Genomic DNA, 26303 nt, shown 5'->3' with positions numbered 1-26303 from the left:
TAAAATATCAAGGCTGGGTGTCTTGGAGCTTGATGAAGGTCACAAGTCAAGGGTTCATGGTGTGCTCACTGTCCTGCACTAACAATTTGTGTCTGTTAACACCAGGCTTGGACATTGTGTTTCAGAAAAGGCGCCTCTGTGTAGAAGCTTAGGACAAGGTTGCTGCCTCAGCATGAGGCTGCAGTAACCTGGAATGGTATTTTGTGTATGTATTCTTTTGTTAGATGGTGTAAGGTAGAGCAGAGAGTCATCCTGCTTCTTTTAATAATAAAATCTGACACACCTGAGCCCAGGGAGGCCCCCCAGAAGAAGATATTGAAACCCCCAGTAAGTGAGGCAGCACCATGCAGCATCCAAACAAGTTATATATAGCTTGAGATAAATAAGAATTGTTTCTTTATGGTCTTTGAACTCGTTTGCACGTTTCTCATTTGTTCATTCTCTTTCAGGTAAGACAGTGAAGTCTTTAACTGCTCCAGAAGAAGAGGGTCTGGAAAGAAAATGTCTCTGGCAAAAAAGTATCAGGTAACACTGGTAGTGGGGAAACTTCTTAATTTTTAAAATATTTATCTGAACCAGTCTTGATGAACTGAGTTACACCTGAATTTGAAATTACAGGTTTAGAGGAAGGAAATCTTGAGCTCTTAGTCACTGAAACCAGAAAAGTGCCTGCTTTTAGTTTTTTATGTAAAGTGCTACTGCTTTTGATATGCAAATGGTGCACCGTACTCTGTAACCTCAGTCTTCTAGAGAGCAAAAGGAAGGGCAGAGAAAAGTATGTCTGGTGCAGGAATTCAACTGATATGGAGACAGGGTTCCTACTCTCTTTTCACAATGCAGTCCTCAATTCCAGCAAAACACAAAGAGATCAAATCAGCTTGGACTCTGAGGGCAAGGATTGCCCTGTGCTGTAAAGGGCATTTGATAATTCCTGCATACCATGAGTATAAAAGGTAACTGAGCTGACTGAATGTTAAAGTAGCTGGAGCAAGCAGTAATAGAACAGAGTGGGTTGCAGCCGAGTGACAGCTCATCATATAATCATCATGTTTTCCACTTAGAGCATCTCTGAAAAACAAGAAAGATGGTTTCATAGCTTTTGGTTTTCCTCTAAAGGGATTTTGAGTAATTGTTTTTTGGAAAATCTTCAATGACATATGGGCTATAGGTACCTATTTTGAGTGATTGAAGGGTTATTGCCTGTGGTTCAAGATACATTCTTACGCAGACACACAGCTTTCATTAAATCATAGGGAGAATTTCCCTTAGTCATTTTTCTTTTTCCTTAATTGCTTTCCCTTGCACAGAGGTCAGGCTGTCTCTGCTGTTATTTCATGGTGTAGAAGCAATCTCTGAGGAAAGCACAGATTTGTGCATCTTTTGGTGCTCCATTCTTTGATGCTCCACTCTTCCTCCTGCCCACATCTCACCCCCGAGAAGCTGCCAGAAGAATCCTAGACAGGCACAGATGGACCACCCGAGTGGTTCTTTGAGGGCAGCCCCCTGCCCTTCCCATGGCTCAGCTGTGCCATGGTGGGGAGCCAGGCCATTGTCCCCGCTTCTCCCTCAATCCTCAGTTCCAAGAAGCTGATTGAGGAGGAAACAATAGTTCTTTAACTTTATAAAGCAGTAGCAGGTGCCCAGTTTTTACGAGAAGCTTTCACTAACCTCTAAGTCAGGTTTGGTTTGGGTTTTTTTTTAGCATTATCAGGAGAGTGGCGATTGGAAAATGGCTTTATTGGGTGAAATAGGATTTAAAGGAAAATGGGTCTCATGAGATGAAGCTGAAATCAATAGGAGATTGCACTTTGTGCTGTGAGTCTGTAGGAATCCCTGTATACTGTGTGGTCTAGTGTTAGGTTGGGAGCTTGTCAGGTTTTGTATCCAGAGGTATGCTTTGCAGTTAATAAATTATTATTTTTTAAAAGTGAAATTGCTTTTATTATTTGTAAAGGTGAAGCTGTCCCTATGAAGTTGATGAAGTATTGTAAAAACACCAGGAAGGGTGAAGCTGTGTTTTCCTGTGAAGTCAGCAAACTGGATGGTTGGTGCAGAGTGTAAGAGAGCAACAAGTGTTTGCTTTTGTATTCTTTCAGAAGGGTAGGTAGTTCTGTTAGCTGCAGTACACTCCACTGAATTGCTGAAATTTGTGCAGCTCTCTAGCAATAGATTTTCCTAGTTCAGCCCCCCACTGAAGTGTCTATATGGCTGTAAGTTGATCTGTGATGGTTTTCAGTTACTGTTGGGGGCTTGCATGTGTATAAGACTCAGAAATAGCTTTTTCTCAGAAATTTAGGGCAGATAAGTTAACTAGAAATCATCAGAAATTAGGAATATACATGTCAAAAGTCATTCATCTTCTGCCACCTAGGAATGAATCAATGAAGGACATACATTCCCATTAATTTGAGAATTCTGAGCTTTCAGTGGCTAGAGGAAAAAAGAGCTACTTATTTAATAGTGTTTTTACAAGATGAATGTTTTCAATAAAGTGTAGGTGTTCACAGTTTTGGGGAGGCAAAAACAAGCTTCATGATCTTGTATTTATTTCTCAGTCATATTTACAGACCCCTCAGACAATCACCAGAGCAGGTGTCACCAGATGGCCCAAACCAGTGGTGCAGAGAAGGAAGAGGAATCCACCTGTTCAGGTCTTCTGAGTGTTAGCATCACCTTTGAGTCAGTGCAGACTACTTTTGCTGGGAAAATGCTATAAGGCAGACAGGTGGAGACTGGGAATAACATCCATTGTTGGTTCAATTCAGATTGTATCTATTTTATTTCAGAAGATGAATGTAGATAATTGATAAACCTGAGAGTTGAGATTTGGTATCTTTCCAGCATGGGCCTGGAAAAGTGCCTTTGCTTTTTGTGATAAATGTGTAGTGTGCAGGTCTTAAAAAGAGAGTTTTCCCTTGTAAAAAGGTGTCCCTAGTTTTTGACCAGTCAAACATTTGCTGTGTTTTCTGTTACTTCATGCTGTTACTGCAGATGCTGACACATAACCAGACAGCTGCCTCAAAATGACACATACTCTGGGAGCTAAAGGGAATGTACAGAAAGCTTCCCAATATCTTGGTGACACTGCTTCTGTCACCAAAACCTTCATGAGTCATCAGAGATTGCCACATTTTGGTTATGCCATAAACAAGAGTCAGGCTGAATTTTGAAAGTATTAATAACCTTTATAGGAACTTACTGTAAATGTTTCATGTTCTTTCCAGAAAATTTTCTTGTGATTGTTTCAGTTTGACTCCAGTGCCATTTGTTTTTCTTTCATTATGGATGAATCATAGAATAGTTGAATGTGGAATTGAATACTGAGGTCAAATTCATTGCTTGTATTGGCAATTACGATTTCATTTAAATCTGTAGTTCACACTTGTAAGAAGCTGTGGCTTTTGCTCTAGCCTCTTCATTGAAAGACACGTTTTGTATCTCCATACCCATTGTTTGTGCTGTCATAAGAATTAAACCCAATTAGGATGACACTGGTATTCTTTCTCCCATTTTCCTAACCTCTGTTATATTACCTAGTGGATGCATTCAGACATACAGGCATGGTGTTAACAGGAGGTAAAGAAACCACAAGAGACTATTCTCTGCAGCCCCTTATCTATTAATTTTTTCCTTCAGGTTTTTGCTATCTAGAGAGAAATCTGTTCTGGCTCTCTTTTAACTTCTGCAATTGGAACAGCTCTTTTTATTGGGCCTTCAGAGAGACCAAGGGGCACTTTGACGGACAGTGGCACTCTGAGTAGTCCTTACCAGTAATGCTGCTGTGCTGCCCTGGTGCCCTCTCATCCTGCTAGGCTGCTGCGCTCTCACAGCTCTCTAGGAACAGCACACATGGAAGGCTTTGATTAATGGTGCATAGACTAATAGAGAAGCAATATTTAGTCAGTGTCAGAGAAAAAAATGACATTTGGTTACAGTATTGATAAACAGGCTGTAAAATAAGAGTATGTGCAGATCATTTTTGCTCTCTTAGCAGGTAAAGCAGATTAAAGCTGTATAAATTACAACATGCTCATGTATCTAGTCAGGATGCAAAACACTTGAGATAAAGCTCATTAAACCACTTGGGTCTATGCTTCATGGGTAATTTAATTAATACTGAGAATTCTTTTAGATCAGTCTGCAGTGCTTGTTGGTTTTGGGGATACTGTTCTTTTTTAAAAAAATCATATTGGTTTTTTTGAACAAAATGAGTAATTTTCAAACTGCAGGTGAATTTTTTATAAGTAGTAAGGAACTAAATGTATTTGATCTACTAGACTATTTGACTCAGTTCTACCACTGACAGTGCTGGTCAAACTGGTAGAAAATCAGCCCTCTAAACTGGATTTTGAGGTGTATTTCCTCTGTTTATCTAAACCAAAGGGAAAGGGGGCTGGATTCCTGAGAAGCTGCTGATGTAAATAGCATAGAATTGTTTTTTCCACAATAGTACTACAGAGAAGTATTCCAGGGTCAGATTGTGTAGTGGATATGACAAATGGATACAGAACAGTAAATTAATGTCACTTTTGGAATAAAAGTGTAAAACTTATTCTGCTCTTCTCTCCATCCTCACAGGCACATGATACTGTAGAGATTCAAAATCAGAAGTAAATCAGCTGGACAGTTGCCTCTTGCCTTCCTAAATAGGCAAACATATTAGAAACAGAAAAAGGGGCCTACCTACCTCATTCCTGTGAGTAGCTATCAACATCCCCTCCACCCCTCAAATCAACATCTAGTAGTAGTTGTTTTGGAATGCTGAGCATAATGATGTAGTGACGTAAAAAAAATTTTTGTTTTCTTCTTGACAACAATTAAGTGTAACCAACCAAAGAAACCGACTAAAATTATTAACAGGCTACCAGCATGCCTGTTGCCTGTGGCTACACAGAGCTGATGGATGATACATTGTTACTCATTAAATGAACCTTTATCTGTGTTTCCTAAAGCTTGGATGCTGCATAAGTTCCTAAAATCATCCATATCATGTCCATGTTAGACAACTGCACTGATGCTGCAGTTGATGTGTCACTGCAGAAGCTGTTTGGGGCTCAGTTCTTTGCTTTTGTATTTCTTAGCAGTTCATTCTGTAATAACATGGTGTAATAACCCATTGTGAGGCTTGAACAGAAGATGCCCAGAGTGACCCCCCCTTGGTCAGGGCAGTGGACAGAGCATTGTTTACTGAATAGCTGCTGTCTAGCTGATATTCACCTGCTCTGAGTTGCCTTTTTCTTGCTGACTTCTCTGTCCTTCCTCCAGGGAGAAGGTGGGCTTGCTGGTGTGGATGCCTGCCTCGTTTGCTTCACCAAAATGAGTTAGGGCATGCAGGAGAGAAGGGAGACTTTTTCAAGCAGAACCTATCATGGTGAGTCAGATTTTGTCCCTGCTTTTGCTGTAGAGCTTCTCAGTGTTGCTACATTGCTTAAACCAAACCGTTCACACAGAACTCTTATCTTCCCTGGAAGCATGTTGCACATAACACTTCTTTGGCAGCAGTGATGGATTGAGAGGTTCTTCCCTACTGCTTTTGCCTCCCCTGCCACATGAGATCCATGAAAGTGCTAGGGAGGACCTTCAGCAAATGAAAGCAGCAAATTGAGTGGAGCTGAAAATAATTGCTCTCTACCATGTACACATGAAAAGTATGAGAAACTGGTCTGTAGCTTTGATTTGGATCCACAGCATCTGTCTTGAACATTATACTAAAATCAAGTACATGGGAACTGTATTTTTAATTTTGAGTTGCTAAATTCACTCTAAAATACGCCATGGATATTAATTCTCCATTACTACAGATGATGTTTTCCGTCATTGTTCACCATGATTGTGAAGGAGAACTCCTGACAGTCCCTAGCACTGCAGCATGGGCATTCTGTATGCACTGGTATCTTCATTTAATGGATTTGTTTCTAATTTTGAAGCTTAACCTTGGGTTTGAAATTCACTGCAAAGAACTTTCTCAACCGCAATAGAAAGTAATGAAACACAGTTTGCTATAGAAACATTGTCCTTCTCCCTCTTCTTCATGATAATTCTTTCTCATGTCTTGCCTTCATTTCTCCAGATTTTCCCAGACTTCCACTTTTGTGTTACCTCAGTTTTCACATCATCTCAGTACCTTGTACAGGTGTTCAAGCTTCTGGGCAGTGTTCCCACATACTGCACTCAGGCCTAAGCACTTGTGCATCTACAAATATGACAGTTGTGAATTAATTCAGGACTAATTTAAACAAAAACAAATGCAGTATCTTCTGAAAAATGTTTACTTTCAAGCAGACCTTCATACCAAATGCTTGTAAACAGACTGGATTGTATGTGGATAAGGAAAAAAGCAAAGTTAGAATTCACAAATCTTTCTTACTTTCAAGCACTAATTTCTCCAGTTCCTTTGTTGTTTTGGGGACTTTTTTTTTGGGGTGTTGTGGGGTTTTTTTGTATCTGACTGCCAGAGGTCTCTGCTTGAACGTAGATTCCATGTCTGTCTCTGCTTGAACACAGATTCTTTGTCTCTTCCTTTCAGAAGTGGGACTTGATGTTCCAAACTGTCTTAAGGCTCTTGAACTATTGCTGAGCTCATCACTTCTCTCTATAGCTGATGCACAATTTTTTTCCAAGCTCCACTCTCCTCTGTGCATACTGGATTTTATTTAAGCTTTTGAGGATTAAGTATAGTATTAGTAAAATCTTTGTGATTCTTGCTGAGAATTGTATAAGTATCCATTTTGATCATGGAGAAGCAGCTGTATCCATGTGTTGAATATAGAATTTTTCCTTTGGAGCCATTGTCACTTCAGAAGTCCTTGTGAGTTTGGACACTGCTCTCAGCATGTGCGAGTTCCTGTCTCTCTACTTGGGTGTCAGACTACTTTGATTTGCCCTTGCCAGATCACCAGCACTGAACAGATTGCATTGCTCTGTTCTGCTGGGACAAAGTCAATCCATGTTAATGGCTTCTTTAATCTTTTATAAGTGATTATTTATTTGGGGCAGTGTCTCCAGTGAATTCCATTCTTTTCTAGGGATAGTAGTCAAATAGAGATAAGCAGTGGCTGCATAAGACAAATCAGACTCTAATCTTGACTCATTTTGTGCCTAATTCAACTGAAAAAATTCTCAGTTTGGTTCTCAGAAGTTGTAACATTGCATGGCTCATGTGGTTTACCTTCTTCAACCTTGATTTCAGGTAATGCTGGTTAGCCCTGTATATACTACTAAATATTATGTATCTAATCTAAGTCAAATTTATCCAATGTATCTTGTTGGTGTATCTGAATAGCCTAATTCTACTGTATACTTCTGTTTGATTTTGGTTTTTAAGGTCTAGCAGAGTGAAAAATCAGAGTAGACCAAGGAATCTGCAGACTTGAAGCAAAAAGAATTCAATTATCTATTATTCCACCTTGCATAAATCTTTTAAAATGGTATAAGTCTCTTTTAAGCTATTAATTGTTTTTGTAAAAATAGATCCTTCTTGTATATTCCTTTTACCAACTTCACAGAACTTAATTTCTTTGTGTGTCCCTTGGTGCCCTGCTTTAGATGGCTAAATCTTCAAGCCACAGCTGCTGCTGTGTTGTCTTGAACTGTGAGAGCCCTTCAGGTCCTACTAAGCTCAGTGTCTATTTGAGCAAGGTGGGGTTCTGGCTTTTAAATAAGCCCAAGTATCTCTCACCCTTCCTCCCAGTGCCTCCCAGACGCTTCTCCTTTGCAGAGGAATTTCCAGGTTCTAGTTTGTTCCACACATCTGCATTAGGCAGCTGCTTTTTCCAGCAGGGCTGGTGACAGCATCACTCAAAGCACAACAAACTCCTGCCTACGAGTTGTTAGGAAACTGCCTTCTTTGGGATGTAGGCCATGTCCCAGAACTTTCCTGTAGTGAGGAGGTGGTTATCACTTTTAATTTTCTGATGCAGTTACTATAACTTGTAGTCAGAGTGATGAGACACAAATGTTATTCCATTTTATTTAAGTGCCATCTTGGTTGTTGCTGTGGTAGTATTTTTACAGAAGTTGGCTTATTATAGAGCAGTGGCATTTGGTTTTGCAAGTAACTGGGACTTAATACCTACCACTACAGGCAGCTTACTCTTGAATTCATCATTTGACAGTTACTGTTCATTTTAGGCTGATTTAAGATAATGTACCATTTGATTATAGTCTGAATTTCAATATTGAATTTATCCTAGTAATCCTCATTAAGATACAATTAATAAAGACTAACTGCTGAATTAGGATACTTGGGCAGCTCTGCCTAACGTGGGTGGAAGTAGAACTGCGTTGTAATTACAGGCAATGCTCTGTCATTCTCAGATTTAATTTCTAGTTGGATTGGTTATTTTAATAACTGTCTATTATCAGACAATTACATTACATAATAGCAAAAATATTGTTATGGTGTGAGGTACATAATGTGACGGAGTGCAAACATGGAGATACAGAAAACATAAACATTCTAGTTAGTGCTCTTTACCTCTGCTACATGCCTTTACAGCATTCATCACTTATTTTGTCAGTGTGAACTAAATTCATTTACTCAGTTCTCATGAGATCGAATTACTTCTGCTATATATTAGAAGTAGAGTAAAATAATTCTGAGTCCTATTCCACAATGAGAAATGAGATTCATTCTGTTTTGCACAAACTGTTTAAATCCTGTTTTTTACCACTGAATCCATATCTCTTAAGCACAAACTTCACAGAGATTTTCAGGCCAGTGTATTTCTTCTCCTAGCCAGTACTGTCCAAGGTAATTTCTCATGGAATTTCAGGAAATTTTTGTTTGTCTTGAAGATTTCTTTTTCACACTAAACTTATTTTTATGAGGTAGGTAGTTCTCGACCTGGGTGAAAAGAATTAAATGTACCCTTTAAAAAAATGTTCTCGCTGGACAATCTAACCATCAGGATATAATTTAATTTAAAAATATGGACTGGTTCAGTTTAGAGCAAGATCCTGTCATTGTACAGAAATATATCTTAGTCTAAGAATCATAATCCATGAAAATTAACAACATAGACCAGTAGAAGAATACATTAGAAGTATTTGATGCAGTATACTTTGATAGTATTTATACACACCTTTTATAGTTACTTAGCATTAAGTCCATGAGAATTTCTATTCCATTGGTTTTGCTGTTAATAATATGATGTGCATATTAGCATGGTGTCTGCAGACAAAAATAGAGACAGCGGCTGCATGATGGAAGTATGATCTTTGTCTCTCTTGAGGTATTACTATTTTACATAAGGTGCTTAGAAACCCTTTAATTTCTAATGTGTTAAACCTTTAAAGTCAGAATGGTTTGAAATAAATATGTCCATCTGTTCTAGATGCTGCATGGTTTTCTAGTGGAGTTGTAGTATTGCACAACTAAATTATGGGTCAGCCTAAGTCCATTTAGTCTTATTTATGGGTACATTAATGCGGTTTTGTCATGGTTTGTGGTTTTTCTGCAAAGCCAGAAAGGATTTTACTAAATTAGACCAAAGCTATCCATACCTGATCTCTCAGTGTTTTTAATGTATATAAGGGCAGAGAGCATATGGCTGGAGAATCTGGCACTGTTTGTATTGCTAAAAGAAGAAAGCCAGTGTCATAGAGAAGACAGGTAATACCTTGTTTCCAAGTAAATAATCTCCTCTCACATTTCTTTGGAGCTACTTCTGTATATTTAAAGCATGGAAAACACATCATTTGTTTCACATGGATGTTTAAAATCTTGGGAAGCTTTGCCCAGAGAGAATAAAGTTTTGAGTAACTAAAATAAGTTACAGCGTAAATTAGACCAGCAAGATTCTAAAAGCATCTCTTGATGGAGCAGTTAATTCTTTACAGAGCACTAGAGGAGCCTGAACACTCTTATAAGCTGAAACAGCTTCTGGCAAATAGTAAAGTTCAAGACTGAAAAGGGTCAAACAAACACTGTGGTGAAGTCCCAGGCACTTATTTCCTGGTCACATTTTGCTAAATTTGAAACTGAGTCTACATCTTTTGCAAGATGTGTACCAATGTAATTGTATTCCAAATACTGTTTCACTGGAGGCTGTGAGATTTGACTGTTTCATTTGTGTTATTTATTGTTGCTGTGCTACAAAAATGAATTGTGCACTGGTGGTATAATAAACTACCAAATGTCTTATTTGTCTTATTAAACAGGCAGGGATTAAAAGAATGTCTTATTAAAATATCTTGGTTGAAAAGTTATGTGAGTATTTGGATGAATTTTTATGGTGAGGTATTTTATTTTGTGAGAGAATGATCTTTCCCTTTATGCAGAAATTAAGAGAGATTTACACTCTTTTCAGCAATTGTTGTTAACAGAGATTTTACTGCATACAATAAATCATTTAAATATTTTTTTCATTGATTCTGAAAGCATCTGCGGGATTGCTCAATACTGTCATGAGGCAATTGGATACAATTTTGATTCTTGTGACAATTAAAGCATCACAGAGAGGAGGTGCCCCCCAAGAGGAAGCCAGTTGTCTATTTTGTGAAAGTTTGGCTGGTGGAGAAAAAAAAAAATCCCTGAAATTAGAGCAGTACTTTTTTTTACACTGTTTGACAGAAGTACATACACGTGCCTGGGCTAACTCTGGGATGTGCTGGTGGCTGCACAAGTTTAGGATATTAGAGGACAGAAATCCAAAGAATATGATGCTTCCTTCTCTCTGCTGCTTGCAGAACAATTTCCTGCAAAACTGATAAGATTTCCCAAATAAGTTTTCTACACATGGAACTGGTTTATTCATTCTGTGAATTCACAGATACTAAGTGTGCCTTGCACCGTGTTGTTCCTTGCGTGTTGTTATTAACCAAAAGTAGATAGATGGGTCCAGATAAAACTGAAGAGTTTGGCGCCTTCAGCATTGAGATCTGCCTTCTATTTCTGAAAAATGTTGGAGCTATTTATAAATTTGGAAGATCACAGGACTGTATGTGGCTTATCATGCTTATGCTTGTTAGTTCAGCTTCTGATGTACCATTGTAATTAACTTTATTCCTAGCTTTCACAATCACAAGGCTGTTTTTCTATTTTTAAGGCCTTCTGCAAGAATCCTGTATGTTTTATCTTCACTGAAGTGCTGTGGCACATTGCAAATGATGTATAAGGCCTAAGTGTTTCTGTTTATTTCTCTTCAGAGTACATAGCATATACATTTTGCTGTTTGACATCATAGCCAGATTAGCAATGCCTAGGAGAAAGTTTCCAAGGCCTAGAAGGGAGAGCAAAAGTACTCTAAAAGTTAAGCCCCAAATTTCATCTTTACACCTCTAGCTACAATGAGCAAGGAGCTGAAAAAGTTTTCAGTGTTTTTTTCAGGCTGTTTAGAAAACAGATGCAGGAGAAGGAAAAACACTGAAGTTCCTCCCTGCTCTTCCTTAGCACATTAGCACTCTTCAGAGCAATTCCTGCTGTCCATTTTCCTGCTCAGCCAAGGCATGGTGAGTCTATCAACCTGTCTACAATCTTTCCATTACAAACATTACTTCACTGCTGCTGTTCTGTGTTAGAAAGGCAAGTGATACAGTTCCAGCAGTTCAGGTATTTTTTCAGCCAGGTTTCTCCAGTAAGAAACCAGATACACTACAGCTTCAGTGTGGACATGATTTTCTGAGCCTGAGAAGAGTTTTCAGCCTGTCAGTGGCTGACCTGTTTCCCAAGGGAAAGTCTTTTGGGAAACTTTTCTCTCTCAAGGACTGTTTTGTGAAGAGGTTTTTGGTTCCCAAAACAGTGGTGTACAGATGTTCTGAATGTGTTTTTCTCTTGTCCCACCAATGGGATGAGAGAGGTGTTGTTCCTTTACCAATCATGTTAAACCTGTATCAGAACACCTTATAAAACCAGCTTTAAAACCCTGAAATAAAGGCTTCTGCCTCCTTGGGATGAAACCTTGGCTGTAGTGATTGAATCTACATTCCTGTTTTGTGTCCACTAGCGACATTTCAGTCCTTACCTTTTTGTCTGCACGTGGAAAAAAAAGACCCTTTCTGAAGGCTTTGCTCCCGTAGATGTGTGTGCCTTCATCTCAGGGTTTAATGGATGGAGAAGTTCATGGGAAAAACTGAGAACAATGTGAGCAAATCTGACCCTTAGTAAATTCTTGTAGTTTGTAGAAAGCCTGATAGGACAGGAAGATTTCCAAGGTCAGCTTTCAGGGGTGACATAGGCTGGAGTGATACTCTATTAAGTGTCTGACTTTCCAGAGGTAAAGTATTATGGGAACATTTACTGCTTATCTCTAAGTAGCAATTGCAATTATAATATAAATTCTCTTAATGTCTTTCTGTTTGAGAGCTTCAATTCTATCATTTGAATTACAAAGAAGGTACAGAGCCAGATTTTCAACCTCCTGCTGGAGATAGTTTGTTTAACTTTGGGCCATTTGGCTGTGGCTTTACTTCAGGAGACTGATGGTCTAATTTAATCAGGCAGATGTGGATTTGTATATGTGGAGTGGATATTCAGTCACGTGTGCTTTGTAAAAATTCACAGGTCATATTCAGGACTGTTTGAAATTGCCCAAGAAGTTCTTTGCAACTAAATCTCTTTTGGATGAAATCTATTTATGGAAGTGGTATTTTTTTTCTTCCTTTTATTTGAAGTCTCCAGTCTATAGAGATCATCATCACAGAAAACATTATTGTTATACATAAGAAAACAGTAGCTGCTGTGTAGTTTCTGAGTATATTACAATGCACATAAGCAGATCCATTTCTATATTAATTAAAACACAAATACTAGTGGCATGAGTTTAGTTCTGATTCAAGTTTAAATATTTGACTGTTTGATGGTGGTGACCTTATTATTTTCTTGACATACCACTTTTACTTTGAAGCTAGTGCTTGAAAAACCAATTTATTATCAACTGGGTAAAGTTCAGCTTTTACCTTTTTACATTTCCAAGTATCATGAACTCCCCACAGATAGTTTGCTTTTCAGTGTGTACTGACTGCAGCTCCAAGAAATGAGCTCATTCTGCTGGTCATGAAATGGAGAACACTGCTGGTTAATCAACTGGTTCAGCAAACGGAAAAGCGAGGTGTTTTTCACAAACATTTGTACATAAGAGAAAAGCTGGCTCAAGTGAGTGAATATTGCATGCCTGCTGGTTTTGGCTGAGCTAGAGTTAATTTTCTTCACACTGTATGGCATAGGCCTGTGTTTTGGATTCATGCTGAACACAGGGTTGATGATACAGAGATGTTTTTGTCATTGCTGAGTGGGGCTCACACAGAGCCAAGGCCTTTTCCTACTTCCAGGCTGGGGAGAGATCTGGGGGTGCAGGGGAGGCTGTGAGGAGACACAGCCAGGACAGGTGACCCCCACTGACCACAGGGATGTTCCAGACCCTGTGACATCATGCCCAGTATATAAAGTGGGGGAAAAAGAAGGAAGGGGGAGACATTTGGAGTGATGGTTTTTGTCTCCCTGAGCCACCATTCTGTGTGATAGGGCCCTGCCCTCCTGAGGATGGCTGAACATCTGCTCAACCATGGGAAGCACTGAACTGATTCCTTGTTTTACTTTGCTCTCTCTGTTAAACTATCTTAATCTCTACCCAGGAGTTTTCCAGCTTTTACCTTTACCAGTTCTCATCCTGGTCCTGGAGGGGGAGCTGCCGAGGAGCTGCGTGGGGCTGGGCTGCTGGCTGAGGTTAAACACACAGCACATATTGCCTGTTTAGCAGACTGACTGATTTAGTGCAAAGTGACTGACATAAAAAATAAAGCCATCATTTTTTCAAATAGGTTTTGCAAAGCTAAGCAGGGGAAATGAGAGTCTTGCTTCTTGCACTGTGGTTGGTCACTCCTTAAGCCACCCACCTGTAAAGTTCATATAGTTGGGTTTTTTGCAGGTGATGGAAGAACTGGTTTCAAGGAAACTCTTTTTCTTTTTTTTTTTTTTTCCTCCTTGTCTTGGTTGGGCTTTTTGTTTTGGGGGTTTGAGGGTTTTGTTTTGTTTGTTTTTGGTGGGGTTTGTTGGGTTTTTTAAAATTCCTTTTGTGTGGTTTATAGTCTTGTCTGTCTGTTGAGCATCTGTCTTCCCAAACACTACTGTTCTGTTGTTGTGGGACCAACTTGCTGCATCAAATCATGATTTTCTCTCTTTCCCTCCCTCCCACACAGCCGTTCATGCTTCATATAAAACCCAAATGAACTTAAAGATCTTCATTGAAATCGTTCCTGCTCCACATCCACAACTTTTTGTTCTGAACCAACAGTCACAGAATTCTCTCTCTCCTCCTTGCATTTCTGGCTAATAAACAGCCCTGCTAGTCAGGCAGAGCCATTTTCTGCCATGAGTTTTTGAATAATTTCTAATAAATTGACAGTGGGTATTGTCCAAAGTGCTGAAACATTTGTTTCTAAAAATAATCAGCAACAATTCCCAATCAGCTTTGCTATGCATCTGGCTTCTGATCAGCAGCAAAGCAGAGGAGTTTGATCAATGTCTTTAAAATAAAGAAAAAATAATAAATGTATGAAAGAGAATAGTTTTTTGGAAAGCTTAAAGGATTTTTTTTAATGTTCCTATCAGTTTTCCAAGACTTTTATGACAAAATGCAGGGAAAAATACAGGTATTTCTGAAATCCTTTCAGAATTCAATTTCATATGTTTAAAAAAATATAAAAATATTTTTCTCTGCAGCAGATTAAACTGAAAGATATTTATGTGCTGAAGCTTGCAGTAAGCTCTACAAATATGTCCTAATTCCTCAGAGTGATGTTGTCATCATGTTTGTCAGCTAAGGCTCAAGGAGACTGCAAATTCTTTTGTATTTTCCTCTCTTTTTCCTGTCTGGGAGTTCACAACAAGCTTTTTGTTTCAGAAGAGATTGTTCTTCATTTAGTTTACAGGTGCTCTTTTCATATGTGAATTTGGTACATAAGTTAAAAAAATACAGGCACTGTTATTTTTTTGTTGTTGTTGCCTGTAGACATTAATATTCAGTGTAGTGAAGGGTTTTATTCCCCCACCTCCAGGCTCTATTTTGCAAACAATAGCCTTTTCCATATGTTTTTTCCTGGCATTATGAATTTCTTAGTTTGTACAGTGCTATTTAATTCCGTGTCCTGCTTTTCCATAGAATGCAATAATAGATGATGACGACAGTGGCAATTAGAACTAATGGGCTACCTCTTAGAGATGATGAATATCCATTAATCCTGTTGATCTTGGTCAGAAAATAGGCTATTTTAACATCAAACTTGGAATATCTGTTAGTTGCTGTTGCTTTTTTTGTGTGTACAATTCTGCTGCATGTTTCCTTATAACAGTTTCCTTGATTCATCAACTTTTAATTCACCTTGTTTAGCCTGAGTATTTCCTATTAATTATTGTTTTTCATATTGCCTGAATTACAGGAAAAATCATAACCATAGAGGTAGTTGCAACTTATTTATGGCTAGAGAAAATTGTCTGTGTTACCAAATTTATTTAACTAAATGAAAGAGGGATTTTTCTTATTGTTTAGGGCATTTAAAAAAATAAATAATTCTGATGAACAGCCATTCTTAATACTAGATAATTTCACATTCATTTCGTTGAATGCCTTTCCTACTGCAGGACTTTCAATTACTTATGTAGTCTAAGTGAAACACAGTTGCTATACTTACATTACATATCTTCAAAATGCTGTGAAATTAATCATTCTAGATGCAGGTCTCAAATCTGTATTTCCTCATTTGTATCTTTAGCTGTTTTAAAATCTTGGAGATCATATTTAACGATAGGGTTTTTTAGGATGAAAATGAATTAAGTCTTCTATTATTCTTAGTTTCATTTTCTAAATTAAATGCAGTAACTGAGGAACATCATGTTTCACAGAAATAAGGGTGGGAGTCTCAGGGTTGGGGGGAAATTACCCAGTTCTGTTTTGCTGCATTGTGTGTGTGTGTGTGTTTTTCCTGCTGCAGCTCATTTAGCTCAGCACACACCGAGCCGATATTCCAGCATGTTAAACGAATGCCTGCTTATAGCTTGCTATTCTTTCTATCTTATGTGCACCTAAGGACTTACAAGGACTTGCTTTTTGTGCATCGTCTCAATTTCAGAAGTTCAATCCTGCTGCTATTTTTAGGGTACTTGTAAGCGAGAGGACTTTCTCATCAGTCTGTCACTGAAGCTGTGGGATGAACCAATTGAGTGGATCAGTATTTTTAAGAGGAATGAGGAAAAATCACCATTATGTGTTTTGCCTTGATGCGAGGAACAATGTAACATGCAGAGTAACAGACAGTCAAGCCTTGTGTTTAAAATAGCAGCTGAATTGTCTCTGTCAAGGCATGGATGTGCTGCAGCCTCCATTTTTAAAGACTATACTGAACCCTTAATCGCTGACTGTGCACTTGACATACAATTAAGTATTTGAGCTTTCCTCTAATCTCTGTGTACAAGAAGATAAAGGATGCTTGGAGACTTGTATCAGTAAGACTATTTATACAGAGCTCATACTGCTAACACTTTTGATGTCCTTTAAGTCTCTGCCTTCATATCCCTGTCAGCTCAATCCACTGCACACATTTTCTGAGACAAACCGGCATAAGCCGAGAAGGGGAGAAACACATTCACATGCAAGAACACTGTCACAGTAAGACTTTTTTTCTAGCAGGAGGAGAAATCCTTTCCTTCATCAGTAACTTGTGACAGACTCTACAGACTTAGGACATAGATAAAGCAATAGGTTTCTTAAAGTTTCTCATGCAGTGATTATAAAGAGATTTCAAGTGACGAAGGTTTAGAAGAAACTGAGTTTGTGCCAGCACTTCAGACTCTGCTCAAGAACTTGTCTTTGAAAAGTTGGATCATTGAGGTGCTGCCTTACTCTGGGGAATTGAGGTGTTTCTAGAAACTGAATGGAGGAAGCTTCTTCAGCTCTTTGTTATGGACTACTTTGAAATGTCAGATGAAAACAGGGAAAAATGAGAGTTACTGTGGATATGCATTCTTAGTGTAAAGAACGTCTCTGATCTCTGGCCTCAGCTGATTTTGCCTCAGACTCTTACCTTCAAAAGACCTGTTAGAGGCTGACTTTGGTTTGCAATATGTATTTAGCATTTTCAGTCTGCGTTTCATTTTCTTTGCTAACTTCTCACAGACACTGTTGCAGGGACCATGCAAAGGTAAAAGATAAATTCAAAATTTGTGCTCAGAATGTTGAAATAATTACAACTGAAATTCCATCCTGAACCTTTTCATATCTCATGATAATTTTATTCTGACCTTTTATATCTTTGTATAGTTTGTCACAGACCAAGTTGGGGTCGTATAGGGAGCATTTTTCAGTTTCTTGGCCCACAGGGGAATACAGCAGAGTAAGCAGTATTTAGGGTTGATCTTAAACTGCTGAAGCTCCAATGCTGCATGAGAAAGGCTGTAAAGGGTTGAGCTGTGTGCATGTCCTTGTGCCCTGACCATTACAGTATCATGGTAATATTTTAGATAACTTATTTACAACCACAAGCTAAATGGAATGATTTTTATTTTAGTTTAAATAGTAAATTGTGATCGAATAAAAAAAAATTCACTGCAAGCACATTAGGTGAGTCCTCTTTCAACAGAAGAAGTAGACAGAGTGTTAGAAAGTGTTTATTACTCTCTGCAGCAGATCTGTTGAACAAAACTATAAAAATGTTTTGATCATTTTTTGTTAACGTGTGTTAAAAAAAATATATACTTTGCTTGTTTATTTCCAGAGCAACGGTAGAAGTTACGTCTCCTTAGCAGAAGTATGATCATTCAGTTTTGAGGACTGGATATCAGAGTTTTGAGTTATTTCCCAATAGCTAACAGGAGTTTCATAGTGTGGATATTTCAGTTTATTAATATCGTATAGCTGGAAATGTGGAGGTATATTCACACTTGATCATTTCTATCCCCTGCAGTCCAAGTACCGTTGAAAGCATTAAGGGCTATTAGGAATTGCCCCTGTAAGTTGAGGGTTTCACAGTTGCTTTTTTTTTAAGTTCCCTGAGGGTGATAAAAGAGGGTCACAGGCGAATGTGGTTTGACTGCATTTCATGTGCAATGTATGAAATTATGCTTTTAATGCTGTTACCAACTTTGAAATAATCTGCTTCAGTGTGAGGGTATCTGTGATGTGCTACAACCATAAGTGAGTTCCAACAGAGAATTGAATCTGACTTTGGTCAGATTTATAGTTCTTGCAGGAAAGTATGTCACAGTGAAGGAAAAGGAAGGTATGAATCTTATTAACTCCTATATGTTAGTTCACATACACCTGAGCTACAGTTGGGTAAGTTAACACTTGTTAATTTAGGTACTTAACTCATATTACAGCTGAGTTGTCACATAGACAAGTGGGAGTTTTTGCATAGGAACCATTATGTACTGAGATTTGGTTACTTGTGTATTTTAGGAAATAACAAGAAATAATGTTATGTTCTGTTTTCATATCCTAATTCTCACAAATTCCTAAACATTGGGGATCTTCTTATAGTATTGCCTGTTTTAAAAGCATTATCAGAAGGAATCTTTTCCATGATAGAAATACTTGGGCTGTTAAATCCTGGTTTTGGTGGGGCTGGGCGGGCCCAGTTACAACTGTATGAGTTTTGCAACTGGATTAAAAAACCAGAAACAGTAAAACTGATTGTAAGTGCCTTTTAGAATAATAAGGTGAGGCTTATAGTAATTGGATTATGCATTTGCAAGCAGCAGGATTTATTCTTAGGAGATAGATTATATGGAAAGGGAACGCTGTATCCTTTAAAAAGAAATAAACCCCATGAAATGGTGTTCCTTTTTTCTTCATGTGCTTGTTTATTTTCATCAAAAAGAGAGGCTATCCTGATTGAGTCTTCTCTTGGATATCTCTTCATTAGTTCATTGCTTCAGATTTTGGAAGTTTATGAGAAGAAAACTTTCAAAGCTGTATTTGATGAATCTTAGGACAAAGAACTGTTAAAAGAAATTTCAAGTGCAAGTTGCCATTTTCATGTAGGAGAGCCATAAGGATATTTTTGTACATCCATAATTCTTTCTTTTATTAATTGTCTAGGTTGTGCCCGAGTAATATTCTTAATGCAAATTACTGTATGTGGTAATTTATCTGTATTAAGAGTAGTAGCCATTATGCTTCTGAGGTCAAAGGTAAAGTCTATTTTAGCAGTTACTGTTATTCAAATAGCAGAAGTGTAATGATTAATATACTACTTCTTTTTCTTTTTTCTTCCAGATTTCTCAGGGGACAAAATTTTGCTTATTCATACCTTCTACTGTGGCAAAAACGGATTATTTTCCTCACCAAAAACCAGCAGCATAACACCCATCCAACATCTGCCTCAAGGAACTCTTATTTAAAGTCTATTGTAAGTCAAATTAACCACTGGCTTAAAGGTGGCTTTAATCAGGCGTGTGTCTATTTACAGCTTTCCCAGCAGCCTTCCCAGGAGCGCTGATCCGAGCAGGGTGGCTTTTACAGCTTCTCTTGCTGCTGGAGTGGCACCAGAGGAGGCGGGGAGCGGCGGCAGGGCTGGGCTGAGCCCGTGGCTCCGGTGTCACCCGGTGTCCCCTCAGGAGCGGGTTCTGCGGGGCAGGGCTGGGCTGAGCCCGTGGCTCCGGTGTCACCCGGTGTCCCCTCAGCAGCGGGTTCTGCGGGGCAGGGCTGGGCTGAGCCCCTGGCTCCGGTGTCACCCGGTGTCCCCTCAGGAGCGGGTTCTGCGGGGCAGGGCTGGGCTGAGCCCCTGGCTCCGGTGTCACCCGGTGTCCCCTCAGCAGCGGGTTCTGCGGGGCAGGGCTGGGCTGAGCCCCTGGCTCCGATGTCACCCGGGTGTCCCCTCAGGAGCGGGTTCTGCGCAGAAGGGTCAGGCCTCTGACAGCGGCCCATCAGGAAGCTGATCTGCAGTGCAGATGAAGGCTCAGCCTCCTGTTGCTATGACAATTGATTCCAGTCGTCGCAGTGGAGAAACAGGGGGGTAAAGAGCTCAAAATGTAGGGAGCTGCAAGGGGCTCAGCTGGTGGTGTTTGCTGTGGAGCTGAAGGCTTCTCGTGGTGCCCACAGGCCCAAATGGGTCACTCCTTATGCAAGGCTGACTTGAAAAAAAAGTAATGAAACGCCACATCATGGATGTCCAAAAACGGCTGCTCAGAATGCATGCTTTTCATACAGTGAAGTTAATTTTATGCAGGCTGAGTACATGATAGATGTTTTGGGAGAGAAAGCTGTGTTTGGTCAGCATACCATCTGTATTAGAAAGAAGGATGGCATTTGGAGAAATCTGTATGTCAGTATAAATCTTCTTGCTGTATCAAGATTAATTTATTTATAAGTGAGGAAAATAAGGGGGGCAAAATAGGGGAAAATATCCAAAGGATGAAGAAATCTAGTTTGTTTATCTTGCTTCTTTGGAGATATATTCTAGTAAAGGAGATGCATGTTACTTAGTGAAACTACATTTAATAAGAGGCCTCAGATTAACATCTGAAAGCCTAATTGTCATCTTTCCAGCACAATGTATTGCTGCCTACTTCTTTATTACTCTCATAGATAAAAGAATAATTAATACTTGAATTCATTTTAAAATTAAGGTATTTGTTTCAGAGAAATTCTGACTTTATCAGTGGCATTACATTTATCCTTTGCACAGCTGCTTTCTGTTGAAATACAATTAATACACTATGAGGGCCCTTGTGAATACAATAAGAGAAACGTTGTAATTGACTTGCCTTCATTCTCCATATATTGTTTTATCTTGTTAGCTTGTATACATATCTTGTATCATGTTTTCTTGTTTGAAAAAAAAAAAAAAAATGCAATAGCAATGGTGGTTTTATCCTGAAAAAATACTGATGAAAGGTATTACCTGAAAAGGCTGTGTCTCTTGCTCGGTTTATTCCAGTTCAGGACCCCTGTTTCTATGTGACATTTTTTCCTTCTGAGAATATAATCACTCTTAAGAAAGAAAAATGGTGTTATGAAAACCCTCTGAAGCTCTGTGAAAATACAGTTATAAAAATCTCATCTAAAGATAATTTAGTTGTGACTTTCATTATAGTTCTAGCTTGAAATGATTCAAATATGTAAGCAAATAGTAGACACTTTATATAGCATTTCTGAAAATTGAAATATAGCTGCATTTTTAAAATACCTCCCAGTTGGAGCCTGAACCTTGGTGGTATTTATCCTAGAACTGGACTTGAAGTACTTGAACAGTTCTCTTGGACAGCTCTTCTTTGATGGTTCCCACAGAACCAAGAATTCTTCAGCAGAACTTCTTTCTTTATCTGTTTTTTCCGCTTCTGTGTCTAATGTATCTGTTCAGGACTTGTTTACACAAGATACCAGGGTAAATTAATGCAAATCAACTAACTGTAGGAATTTGAAGAGGGCAACTTAAATCCCACCAAGTCCCTGGATGCACTATTCCATTCATAATTAAAGTGGCCTCCAGTGAATTCAGTTTAACTTACTTCGAAGGCAAGAAGAGCCAAACCAAATTTAGGCCAGCATTTTATTCAAAGATGAAAGTGTTTGCAGAGGAATTTATTGGATGTAGAGAAATCCAGTTAAATTAATTGGGTTAATTTTCCTGAGTTCCATTGTGTAGATAGAACCTTAGTAATAATGTCTGATTTGAGCTTTTACTTTTTGTCTTTTTTGTTCTTCTCCTTTTGTTCCAAAACTCTGATATTTTAGGCTTGAGAAGGAAGACGGCCCTTACCAAATGCTGTCTTGTAATTTTACTGTGTTTTGGGAGTCCACATTTTAACATATAAATGCTCCACTTTGCCATCAGGTCTAGTTCACAGTAACCTTTTGTTTAGGTAATTACCATCGATTTGGCTTCTTCAACTAATGCCTTTTAATCCCATTAGCAGAAAAAAATACCATCTCCACTTTCTTAAGTGGCCTGCATTAACTACCACTTGCCTTAAAGCTGCTGTTCTCCTAAACAAATCTCTCCTGAACCTGATTGTTTAATTATAGATTTTTGCTTAATAGTTTAACGTAATAAAGAGTGGTTTAATTTCATAATATTGTCAATATTGTAGAATTATGGCATTTCCCATCAATTTGTGGCCTGTCAGAAAGAATTACTTTCTAAGACTCAAAGTGTGCACGAAGAGGGTCATTCTGCCTTCACAGCCAGCAGGAATGCTGCACCCAGGAGCTGATTGCACCTTTGTACATTGCCAGAGCAGCACAGAGCCAGCAGCGATATTAAGCAGGCCCTGAGACCTGCCACACTGCAGGGACATAAAAACAGCCGGGGGGAACTGGTTTAATGCAATATCCAGGTGTCTCTCCATTGGTTTCCCAGAGCACCAAGACTGTGCATCTTATTGATGGTGCTTATTTTACCCTTTCTTTGAAAATTAGGAAAGTGAAAGATGGTAGTTGCTGCTTAGTCATTCTGTCTTCCTGAGGATTCATCCAGTGTGCGCTGTTTTCTTTCTATTCCTCACTTTGGTTTTGTCAGCTGTGTCTGTTCTGGATGCATGGGATGGGATTTGTTTTAACATGATTGCTTTTGCTTCATTAGTTAGCCCTGTGCATATCTTTAAATTCTTTAGGGAAAAAAACAAATTCTTCATATCATTTAACTGGTGAAGCTATTTGATTTTGAAGAAGTTAATTTAGATTCAGGTGAAGACTGTTTACTTCCAAGTATGGTTCAGCTTTGAGAGAGGTACTTAAAGGAGAAGAAAAGATCAAATGTAACTGAGATTGTACTAAATTGATTTCAAGTCCTATTAGCCCATCTTAACATTTCAAAGTAATCAGTATCTTCTCTTTAAATACTTTAAAAATGCTTTTTTCTTATAATATACAATAATATATTGGATAATATATAATTATCCAATTCCACAGCCTCTTGTATTTGTACTGTACAAATGAGAATTTTTTTAGGAAGAAGTTTGTCCAGAAAGTGAGTGAAAACCAAGGTCTTTCTGTGTTTTGATGGCCAAGATGTTTCAATTTCCATTCATTTCAAAGTGATGTTTGTGTGTCATGTGTGACCCATTTGAAATGAAAACTGCAGGTGTCTGTAGTGTTACCCACAGGAGGAGTGGTGTTTGTGGACAGGTGGTGTGAGGTGAATGATTGCATTAGATCTGCTCCATGTGTGTATGTGAAGTGTAAGTTGTGTTAATACTTTGACAAGCCATCCAGAGCAAAGGTAGTGCTGATGGTTCCTTAGGTAAGGAGAGACCAAATCTCTCTGGGGAGAAGTGGGTCTAAGAGCCACCTGCCTTCTGAGTCACTGCCTCCTTTACAATTTATAATTTATTTTCTTTTTTGCTTACTTTTTACATTTCCATCTCAGTGGTTTTTCATAGCTGATAGTAGTTTTCTGGCAAAGATAATATTTTAAGACTTTTTCTTGTTGGGTTTTGTTCTTTTTGTTGTGTTTGATTTTTTTAATCTAAATTCTAGAGGGCTGAGAAAACAACTTCCATGGGGGAAAAAAGAGTGTTAGTTCAAATGTATGCAGAGAGGATCCTGCCAAGTCTGCTTTTTGCTTCCAGAGTGTAGATTCTACATCGTAATTTTGAGGTGATAGTGACAGCATAAAAGCAGGGATTGGTCTTGTCTTTTGCTCTGAGAAGGATTTTTTTACTGAGAAGTCATTTTTTACTGTTGAAAATACTGAAGTAATGCTGATTCTGAGACAACTCATGAATTGGCTTCTCCAAGCTGATATGCACTTCAGCTCCCCAAACTTATGAGCACTCCAGCCCCCACACAGTGACTGTACTTGAGTGCCCAGCTGGTGCATTTTAAATTAACACTCATTATACTACTGAGTCACTTCTGGTGGTGGTCTGAAATGCACCAATGCTTTGTATCATCTCTGGCAGGTTCCTTTAGTTTGATCCGTATGTTTCCTTCCTGCTGGCTAAGATTAATTTTGTTCTTTCTTGTGTTCACTAAAGAAATCAGTTATATTCAGTTTCTGGTGATCTTTTTGTAAGATTACTGCTGTTGAGTACAGTGTATCTATGTATGAGTGCTTGTTAAAATAAAAGTAGCATTTTTGTCCTGCATTTGCATTGGAACAGATTCAGTTGAGACAGAGCTTAGATGTCAAATTTGGCCATAATCCATTAAGGTAGTTCTCTTTCCAAAATATCATTCCTTTTAACTAGTCTCCTCAATACTTCCTGCATTCCTTCTGTTACTACATCTTCGTTAGGATTACCTTTTAAAGTGTGTCCCTTGCACAGAGATGATCCACTGCAGTTTGTGGTCCTTCACTGGACTCACTCCAATATGTCCATATCATTCTTTTGTTGTGGATCCAGAAATGGACATAATATTGCAGACAAGTCTCACTGAGACTGAAGTGAGATCACCACCTCCCCTGCTATCCTCATGTGGCCCAAACAAAATGATACATTTGTATAAATAGTGTAAAAGATGTGAAATGTGCCCTGGGACAGTGTAGAGGCCAAAAGAGTGTAGGTAGAATTAGTAACAGTGTAATCTGCCTTTGTCCTGAAGAGCACACTTGTACTTGGTATCCACAGAGCACAGGTCTGATGAGGAGCTGTGAGCGAGCTGGAGTTGTTTAGCTTGGAGAAAAAGTGGCTGAGGGGCACCTTACTGCTCTGGCCTGAAAGAAGGCTGTGGTGAGATGGGTGTCACTCTCCTCCCAGGCAACAATAACAGGATAGGAGCACATGCATATAAGGTGCTCCAGGGGAGGTTCTGGTTGGACATCAAGAGGAATTTCTTGATGAAAATTGTAATGGGCTGCTTAGGGAGGTGGTGGAGCCACCATCCCTGGAGATGTTTAAGGAGAGAATGGACATGGTACTTACTGCCATGGTCTAGTTGGTAAGGTGGTGTCAGGTGATGGGTTGGATTTGATCATCTCAGAAGTCTTTTCCAACCTCATTGATTCTGTGATCTTTAAAGTATCTTCCAACTGTAGCAATTCTATCACTCTGTGATTTTATATCCCACAAACTTTTAGTTTGTTGGACTAAGGTTTAGTGGCCAGTCTCCTTGGATAAGGCTGAGAAGAACCCCATCCTCCTGAGGCAGAAGTAAATGATGTTTGCATTGTAGCAAGGATATGTACTTGCAGAAAAAAGCAGTATCTAAGAAAGCAAAGGCATTCCATTTTTCAGGCTAAGTATAACCGGGTAACACATGAAGTAGGAAAGGGCTGTTTCATATGAGGGACAGTGAAATTAATTGGATTCTAATTTGTTTCACAGTTTATTTCCCTGTAGCTGTGGTGCAAGCAAGAGCCAACCAACATCACCTGCTGCCAACAGAAAATCTCCATGCCAGTCCTTACCCTTGGCACAAGGTAAAGTTGCAACTGAGCCTGTGAGGAGGAATCAACAGGAAAAATCCAATTCATGCTCAAAGGTAAACTTTGACCAGTGAATAACAAAGATGAAAATAAAGCATAAGTTTTTCCTTACTTTGTATATTGTTTAATTTCATCCTATTTTCTTTGCTTTGCACCATTTCAGCAGCACTGCAGGCAGGCTTGAAGTATGGAAATATGCTTAGGATGAGTGTGTTTTAAATTCCAGCTGTTTTAATAGCTTGCCTAGTATGAACTCTTGTGGTGCCTGCTTTAATTCCTATTTTATGTTTGTAAAGAGCATTGCCTAGGAGGAGGTTCCTGTTTTCAGGAATGAAGATGCAAAATGCAGTTGAGCAGATATATTTTTGTAGGCCATGGATTTGGCAAGAAAAATTCCCATGCCAGACATTGTCACATTTCACTTGGGGCAAAACATGATCTGCTTCCTAACAGGTCCCTGGGAGATTGTGCTCCTAGGGGAGCACATTGGTAAGATTGTCCCCCACAGACTGCTCATAAACACAGTAAAAATTTTTCAGCAGCTACAACATTGGTCACCAATAAAAGGAAGTAAAACAAATAAACCTCTTAAATTACTGCAATATCAGCTATAATGACCACTGGTTTAGCCACAGTTCTAGAAAAGGAAAGAAGAAAATTAACTCAATCCCAACCAGATCCAGCACAGCAGAGAATCTATAAATTACAGAAGGTGTATTGGCAAGGCAAATTAAAGAACAACTCCTATACTCTGCTGTGTGTATGTTAATATTAGTAAGGGCAAAAGAGCTCTAGACATTTAAATCCTTGCTAAACCTCAGTTTATGAGTAGTAATAATGATCTGGTGATCATGCTTTTAATAAACCAATCTTGTGTTTAGCTGAATTGAAGTCAAGTTGCAAAGCTATTTATGAGTTGCACATAAGAAAAATCAATAAAAATATGAAATACTAAGGTAGAGAAAAGCCTTCCAGTGTGAGTGATCAGCAGCTCTAGGCTA

General features: G+C 38.7%; 1 protein-coding gene across 34 annotated transcripts in view; it reads left to right on the top strand.

The window, feature by feature from the left end:
* OTUD7A (OTU deubiquitinase 7A) overlaps positions 1-26303 on the top strand; it is a 109274-nt gene that overhangs the window by 48513 nt on the left and 34458 nt on the right. For 10 of the 34 annotated variants that reach the window (XM_023934153.2, XM_023934149.2, XM_086849152.1 and 7 more), the window contains 5 exons: positions 450-525; positions 4579-4696; positions 5266-5371; positions 19209-19341; positions 25202-25358. The gene's annotated coding sequence lies outside the window, so the exon portion shown is untranslated. Of the gene's footprint in view, positions 1-449; positions 526-1954; positions 2101-2555; positions 2726-4578; positions 4697-5265; positions 5372-19208; positions 19342-25201; positions 25359-26303 lie in introns of all 34 variants that reach the window. The other 24 variants (XM_086849158.1, XM_086849137.1, XM_086849162.1 and 21 more) reach the window with 7 other exon arrangements.

This window comes from Cyanistes caeruleus, chromosome 13 (genome assembly GCF_971803275.1).
Source record: "Cyanistes caeruleus chromosome 13, bCyaCae1.hap1.1, whole genome shotgun sequence".
NCBI lineage: Eukaryota > Metazoa > Chordata > Aves > Passeriformes > Paridae > Cyanistes > Cyanistes caeruleus.
This window is presented reverse-complemented; position numbering and strand designations above follow the sequence as displayed.